Consider the following 8,412-nt stretch of genomic DNA (forward strand, 5'->3'; position numbering starts at 1 on the left):
TGAATTCCTCTCTTCATAAAGAACCTTTACCATTTCAGACATCTCAAAGAAAGCTTTTCTGAAAATTATTTCATCTTCAGACATCCCTTTAGGACCTTCTTCATGTGCCATGACTATTGAAGCTTGAGGTGTATTTGTTCTCCTTGAAACAATTTGAGATCTTGGCTCCACAAGTTCTCCTTCTCCTCTTTTAAGCTTCAACCTTGTAAGCATAAAAAAAGCACTTGCAAACAAAATCAAACCTTCATAATAACCTGATGCTCCGATACCAAAATGATCTGTAATTGAAACTAAAGGTGATACACAAATTGAAAGTGAAATTTTATACGTGTTTCAGGTAATGGATCAAGTTACTAAAGACATAAACAAGTGATTTTTAAACACAATTAACAGCCAAACATAGATAATAAACCATTTTTGAAACACATAATAGCAAAAAAAGAGAAAGGAGTTCACCCCTCTCCTGGGCTACATCTCCTAGTCCAACTTCCAATGCAGGGCCTCTTTCATTATGCTCAAAAATAGGTGTTTACATGAATTTGTAGTGCTCATAATGCAAAAAAAAAAATGTCTCCAATGGATCCAAAACTGTCAAAAACCCCCATCTGGGTTCTTTTTGCACCTCATTTAGCAAAAAATTGATAAAGTTATGTATGTTACACGTTTTTACCCAATTTCATAGCTAATCATCCTCCAATTCCCCAAACTTGGAACTGGCGCACAAACCTAACCTACAATCCCGCCTGATAGGTGAAATTATCAGACACTTAAATTGTTCACTAACGCCCAGTTTCCAAAAAACATGGTCGTATGGGGGCACATGCCCAAGGGTTGGGGCTAACCACCCGCCCCCATCGGTTGGCCCCCAACGAATTGCAATGTGGTCATATCACGCTCGCAGAACCCCGGGCTAGCACTAAAATATAGGTGCACTCCACTTGAATTGGTGGTGTGGTCGTATCATAGGCCATGTGGCCTGGGGCTGGCCCCCTCTCTCCTCCACGCACTTGATCATATGTCAGATCATGTGACCCTGGGTTGGCCCCTTTTCCAAACTCTGTCGTCGATTCTAATTTATGGTCTGGTGCTTGTGGTTGTGACCATGGGGTTGGGGCTAAGCCCTAGCCCTTGGTCTTGTCCCTTGGTTCTGAGGGCGCAGGGACCAAGGTTGGGGCTTAGTCGCGGCCCCAAAATCCGATTTGAAATACGTTAAACTTCAAATATAAGTCACAGACTTATGATTTTAAGAGACATGGTTTGGCACATTGGTTGAGGTCTGTGGTGTTTGTCACTAGGTCACGGGTTCGACTCTAGTGGGTAGCTTAGTCTGGTCCATAACAAAAAATTTAACCTGTCAATGGAGGCCACATGGCAGCCTCCAATTGGCCCACATGTCTCTCCCCCATTGGCCAAATATTACATAGTCAAACCATATATAATTAAAATATTTGATCCCACAACTAATAGAATTGTGAATTTTTGGACCAATCAAAAGTGCCCAAGTGGCAACCTGCCACTGGCCCAAAATGTCCAGTCACCTGTCAATTCTGCAAAATTTTTACCTATCTGGTAATTCGATCAGAACACGATATCGGGAGCATTCGATATCGGTTTTGAGTGAAACGAGTTGCGTTGGATTCAGGTCGTCGAGATCTACATACTGGTACAGGTTACGAGCATTTTTTAACACTTTGATTTTTGAGCACTAAACTAATCCCTTGGATCATGATATATATATATATATATATATATGCTATGGTTGTGAGACCTGGTTAATTGAACCCCTTCGTTAGGAGGAGAGATAAGAAGAATGAAGCTAAAGGACAAAAAAAACTTTGTCGCAACACAACTCTATGATAAAATTTGTCCTTTGAGCATGGATTCATGTCAGGTTTGGACCCACACTAACATTCCACCATGGCTTCTATGGGTTGGCTGCCCTTACTAATGCTACCCCTCCTGAGCTTACGACCAAACTTCTCCTCCCGAGCCCACAGGGGTTGTAAAATATCAAAAAGGCCTTAAGGAGATCAATACTCCTCGATGATCTATAGGTCAAGGCGCACCCTCAAACTTGCAGTGCAATAGCCAAGATTGTCGGAAGTTTTGACATGATTTTGGAGCGGAGTGCCAATTGGAGCCTAGGCAGAATTGTGTTGCGTTGTGTCCCACGAGGAGGTCACTCTCTGAGGTCGTAGTTCAAAAACCCTTGGTTGCAAAACTTAGTTATAAAGCCTAGAGTATTATTTACTTCCATATTTTTTAAAATAATTCAATTTTATTATTAAAATATATTTGAATTAATAAAATATTAAATTTACAAATTTTTAATTAATTTGTATTAAATAATAACATTATAAAATAGATATAATAAATATATATTTTTAAATATAATAGTGTTATTGAATAGATATATTTTTTAATTTAATAGTGTTATTGAATAAAATAAGAGATATAATAAATACGTATTCTAAATAGGAAATAAATAATCTAATTCTTATCTCAACCTTATACACTAATTATAATTATTGTTGAATAATTCATTAGAAATAAAAAAATGTAGTTTTAAAAGATTAAGAATTAATATATTAATATTAATATTAAGATTAAGATTAAGATTAAAAACTATTTGCAAATTTTAATTAGTTTGTATTAAATAATAGTATTATAAAAGAGATTATATATATTATATATATATATATATATATATATATATATATATATATACATATATCTATATATATGTGTGTATGTATATATATATACATACATATATAGATATATATATATGTATGTATGTATGTATATATGTATATATACATATATAGATATATGTATATATGTATATATATATATATATATACATATATACATATATACATATATCTATATATGTATATATACATATATATATTATACATACATACATATATATATAGATAACGATTATGATTTGTATTAATAGAAGTTGGTTTCAAGGCTAAAACTTTTTATATATTCAATTGATTCTTCAAATTCCAACATTTGTCTACACCAAAAAATATTATGTCTTCTATTACACCTTCTGCTTACCTATTTCTAAATTGACTGTATTTGTAAATCTTAAAAAATACACCTAAAACCAATACATATTTGCAAAACATATTCTAAGAAAAAGAGGAGAAAATAAAATAGCGAGATGAGGACGTCTTGTCTTTAGCGCCTTCTGCAATTGTTTCTGCTTCCTCGCCCTCTTGGTGAACAGGGTCATTGAGATGAGGAGTGCATAATTCTGCGTGATGTTCCAGCTCCACATTCTCCTCCATTGACCTAATTTGAGTACCAAATTCAAATTTTTCCAATTGATGATCCAAAATTTCCACCTTTGACTACAACATATTCATCTTGACTTGGATGAGACCTATTTTTTGGTTGAGAATAAGAGATCGAGCCCTATTTCCATGAGCCAACAATTCCCGATGTCTATTCAGGAGGGTTAATATATACTCCATCGTAATTTTCATGTAATCCAACTGTGTTGCTATATCTGTGTTCTTCTTAACCACTATGCTTTGATTTGTGCCATTCATATTGTTTACCAACTGTTGACGTGGGGGAGCTCCAGAAAGATGACTAGACCAAACATGAATCACAACCCTAGGGAAAATAACTCGGCATACTAAAGGATTTGTGTCTTCTACAAGAGCCTTTTCTAACTCATTATGCTTCCAAGTATGGGCCTTAAATAACTTTCCGCCTTCATTAATGTTCATGTCCATCAGTCCTCGACCTACGCATTTGCAGCCTTGGAGCAAGACCACTTCCATAACTATGGTGTTGTTCAAGCGTGTTGAGCTCAATGAATGAATTGAAACCATTGTCCACATTTCCTTCATGCAATAGCGAGGGGTGCTTCCAAGCCTCCACCTTCCCTCACCCTTGGGATTATCATGATGTATCGTCCAAGTGGGGAATGAATGTTTCATACCTTTTAGAAGATATAACCGCCAAACAACTACAATAGGATTCAAATGACTTGCCATTCTAAGATTATGTTTGTCAATATTTTGTCAAGGCTCCATGATGCCCATTCCTCTTTCCTTTTTGTTTATGATGCCCATCCCTCTAAGAACCTTAATTTTTATTAATTTGATCATGGTAAAGGCTTGTAAGAAAATCCTTCATTGTCCTAGAGTATCATCCCTTGATCCAAAAAGGCTCCTTTGTTTGGTAAGAACTGATTTGGAGTTAAGATGCCTCTTAACATGAAAGAACTGAAAGGATCCAAACTTTCCAATTTGAATATGGATCCTTTGCAATATAGAAATTTGATTACATGCGAGATTTTCTCTTAATTTGAGCACTTGCTATATGACTATCATAGAATCCCCAAATACCAATAGATGTTAAATATTCTTTAATAGAGCCATTTCTAGCCCTTGTTACAAGGCCAAAAATTATGGTTGGTTATTTGTGGCAATCCCAAGACCCCATGCATATTGAATCTCAATTTCTTCATCGGAGTGATAGATAACCCCTCCCACTCCTGCATCCCAATAATAAATAAATATATAATATATATATATATATATATATAGTATTATTATAATATATAAGAGATATTATAAATACATATTCCAATAAATAATCTAATTCTTATTTCAACTTTAGACACTAATTATAATTATAATTATTGTTAAATAATTAATTAAAATTAAAAATGTAATTTTAAAAGATTAAAAATTATATATATATAGATATTAAAATTTCATGTTTTCATTTAATTTATAAATTTGTTATTGAGTAGAAAATTACCACAAATAAGTTTTTGGATTTTTCAAATGATTGTAGATATATTTTCAATATTAAATCTTAATTCTCTATATTGTTATAACTTTGAGTTTAAAAGAACTAATAAGTTTTAATAAATTTTTAATTTTTTAACCATTAAATGTACGTAAATGTGAGAAAGTTGTTATAGGATTTTAATTTTGATGTGTAGTTCATGTGTTCAGAATTATTAACCATTAAATGTACGTAAATGTGAGAAAGTTGTTATAGGATTTTAATTTTGATGTGTAGTTCATGTGTTCAGAAAGTTGTTATAGGATTTTAATTTTGATGTGTAGTTAATGTGTTCATAATGTTTCACTATTCATGGGGGATTTAGGGAGATTTTAGGCTAGCCAAGGATTTAGAAATGGAAGACAAATTGAATGGAAGATGAGAGATGCAATTTTTAGTTGAGACAAGGTTTAACATGGAGATTGCCTACACTCACGCTTGCATTCATCCATCCAGAAAACAATTGCATATAGGATTACAAAGTGGTTGAGGAGTTTGAACAAACTCCACATAAATAGGATCTAAAACCTGATTAGAACACACAATCTCAATGAAACATTAACATAGTTCTAATAATAATAAATTCTAGAATTTTCTCCATTATTCTCACACTCCCCCTTAATGGAGAAATGTGTTTTCTACCACAGCTAACATATTCCTACTTTAATCAAACCTTACCTTCTAAAGAGGCTTTGTAAAGATGTCAACCACATTTTCACTAGTATTACGATCAACTAAATCAATTTCCTTGGACTACATATTTTCCTTGACAAAATTATAATCAATCTCGTCATGTTTTGATCTTGCATGGTACAAAGGATTATTGGCAAGTTTGATGGAACTTTGATTATCACATTTCATAATCGTTGGAATTTTATGTTCTTCACTCACATCTTTAAGAACTTGCCTCAATCAAATTGCTTCACAAGTAGCATTATATAAATATTTATATTCCGCTTCAGTTGATGATAAAAAGCAATTGGTTGTTTCTTATTGCTCCATGCCACAATCCTAGATCCAAGGTTGAACACATATCCTGAAGTTGATCTTTTATCATCATGATTTTCGGCCCAATCTAAATTAGAATAACCTTCCAACTCAACACCAAAATCATTAGGATATTTAATACCAAAATTAATAGTCCCTTTCAGATACTGAAGGATATTCTTCGCTACTTTCCAATGGCTTTCAAGAAGCTTGTCCATAAACTGACTTAGGATGTTGAATGAATATGCTATGTCTAGCTTGGTTACAGTAAGATATTTTAGACTTCCCACCAATTGTGATATAGTGTACCATCCACCTCTCTTGTTCTAAAGGTACTAACACTTCCATACATTGATCCATTTTGAATCTTTTGAGTAACTTTCTTGTATATTTTCTTTGTGTAATCAATGTTTGACTAGTTGCTCTCCATATTTCAAGACCTAAACAATAATGCAATTCACCAAGGTCTTTCATTTCAAAAACATGTGACAAATGTTCTTTAGTTTCATCAATCAACTTAGATGCATTTCATGTTATAATAACATCATCAACATACAGGGAATCAAAGCTACATGCGCCTTCTTATTATATTTGATATAGAGATTAGGATCATTTTTATTTTCATAAAACCTTTTTTAAGAATGAATGAGTCAATATTCACATACCAAGATCTTGCTGCTTGTTTCAACCCATATAAAGTTATCTTTAATTTACAAATAAGATGCTTTTGGCCTTTCTTTACAAATCCTTCTAGTTGAACTAGATATATTTCTTCCTTTAGTTCCCTATTTAGAAATGTTTATTCAACATCTAGCTGATGTAGTTTCTAAATATATTTAATGCAATCATTAATCTAATTGTATCTAACTTAGCTACAGGTGCAAAGGTTTCATCATAATGAATTTTGTCTTTTTATGAGTAACCTTTAGAAACCAAACTAGATTATATTTATCTATACTTCCATCAGCATTAAATTTGGGCTTGAACAACCATTTGAATCCTAAGGGTACTTTATTTTTGAGCAATTTTGTTAATTCCCCAATATAATTTTTCATTATGGACTCATATTCTTCTTTCATTGCATCTCTCCAATATTTATCCTCATTAGCTTGTTCAAAATTCAAAGATTATATAACATTCATTACTTCAGTCATTAAGACATAATATTTAAATCTTACTGGTGGTTGAGTTTTATGTGAAGACCTCCTTAGAGCTTCACTGCCTTCATCACTTCTTCTTCTTCTGTGTGGTGAATCATCTCCTCCTCCCAATGTGTTCTGGTTGCTTGAGGTGTCCATGTCACTAGATTCTTCCTCCTATTTATGCTTATCATCTGTTTTTTTCTTGACATCAACATAGTCATGAGGAATATGCAATGCATCCTAATTTTCCTCCTTGTGGAATTCATTTACATGCTTATTAAATAACATATCTCTACTTGCAAAAAATTATGTGTAGGGATCAAACATCGTATATGCTTTCTGATCAATGAAAATGCACTTGATAGCTTTTGCATCAAGTTTTCTCCTATCTTCTTTTGGAACATGAGAAAATGATTTACTTCCAAATATTCTTAAATGGCTTAGTGTTCTTTTATAACCATAAGGAGCTTCAAAGGGATACTTATGGTATAAACTTTTAGTTGGACTTCTATTTTTCAAATAAACAACAATGCTAACATCTTCAACCCAATTAATGCATTGGTAAGGTTTTTACCTTTGATCATGCTTCATGCACATTCTATTATTGTTCTATTCTTTATTTTAGGCAGTCCATTATGCTATGGAGTATGTGGCACTGTGTACCATTGTGCAATTCCATAGGCTTTGCAATACTTGACGAATGCACCTAATGTATATTCTCCCCTTGATCTATTTGGAGGATCTTCGTGTATTTGCCTACTTATTTCTCAACCAAAATTTTAAAATATTCAAATACATCACTTTTATTTCTTATGAAATAAACCCATATATATTTTATGCAATCATCAATAAAGATCAAGAAATAATATGCTCAACCTAATGATCCTGTCTACATAGGTCCACACACATCTATATTCACAAGTTCGAGAATATCCCTTTTTATTCGATCTAAATGAAGAAGGAACTCTTCCATGTACATCTTCTCTAATGCACACCCTTCACATGTAGAATATACATTCTTAAGTAATGGAATTCCCTCTACCATTTTTTTTTTGAAGTAGCAACAAATTATGATAATTAAGGTGGCCAAAACTTTGGTGTGAAAGAGCTTATGTTGCCATGGTTGTGATGCCAACGTTTGATGAATTTTTCTTGTCACATCAAGCTTGTATAAACCTCCAATTCTTGCACCTATTGCAATAACCTTGAAATTATCATGCATATCTTTTATCACATAGTGTGACTTTATAAACTCTACTTCATATCTTGATCTGTTATGATGGACACTGAGATTAGGTTCTTCTTAATGCTAGGAACATACATCACATTGTGAATTTGTTTAATACACCCATTTATTAATGTTACAAACACATTACCAAACCCTTTAATTTGTTGTGAATGATCACCCCAAAGATAAATATTTGCACCATTATTAGTTTCATGAAAATTCTCAAACCAA

Source organism: Pinus tabuliformis, chromosome 5_1 (genome assembly GCF_031772625.1).
Source record: "Pinus tabuliformis cultivar Carrire ecotype Pingquan chromosome 5_1, CPIR1, whole genome shotgun sequence".
In the NCBI taxonomy this organism is placed as follows: domain Eukaryota; kingdom Viridiplantae; phylum Streptophyta; class Pinopsida; order Pinales; family Pinaceae; genus Pinus; species Pinus tabuliformis.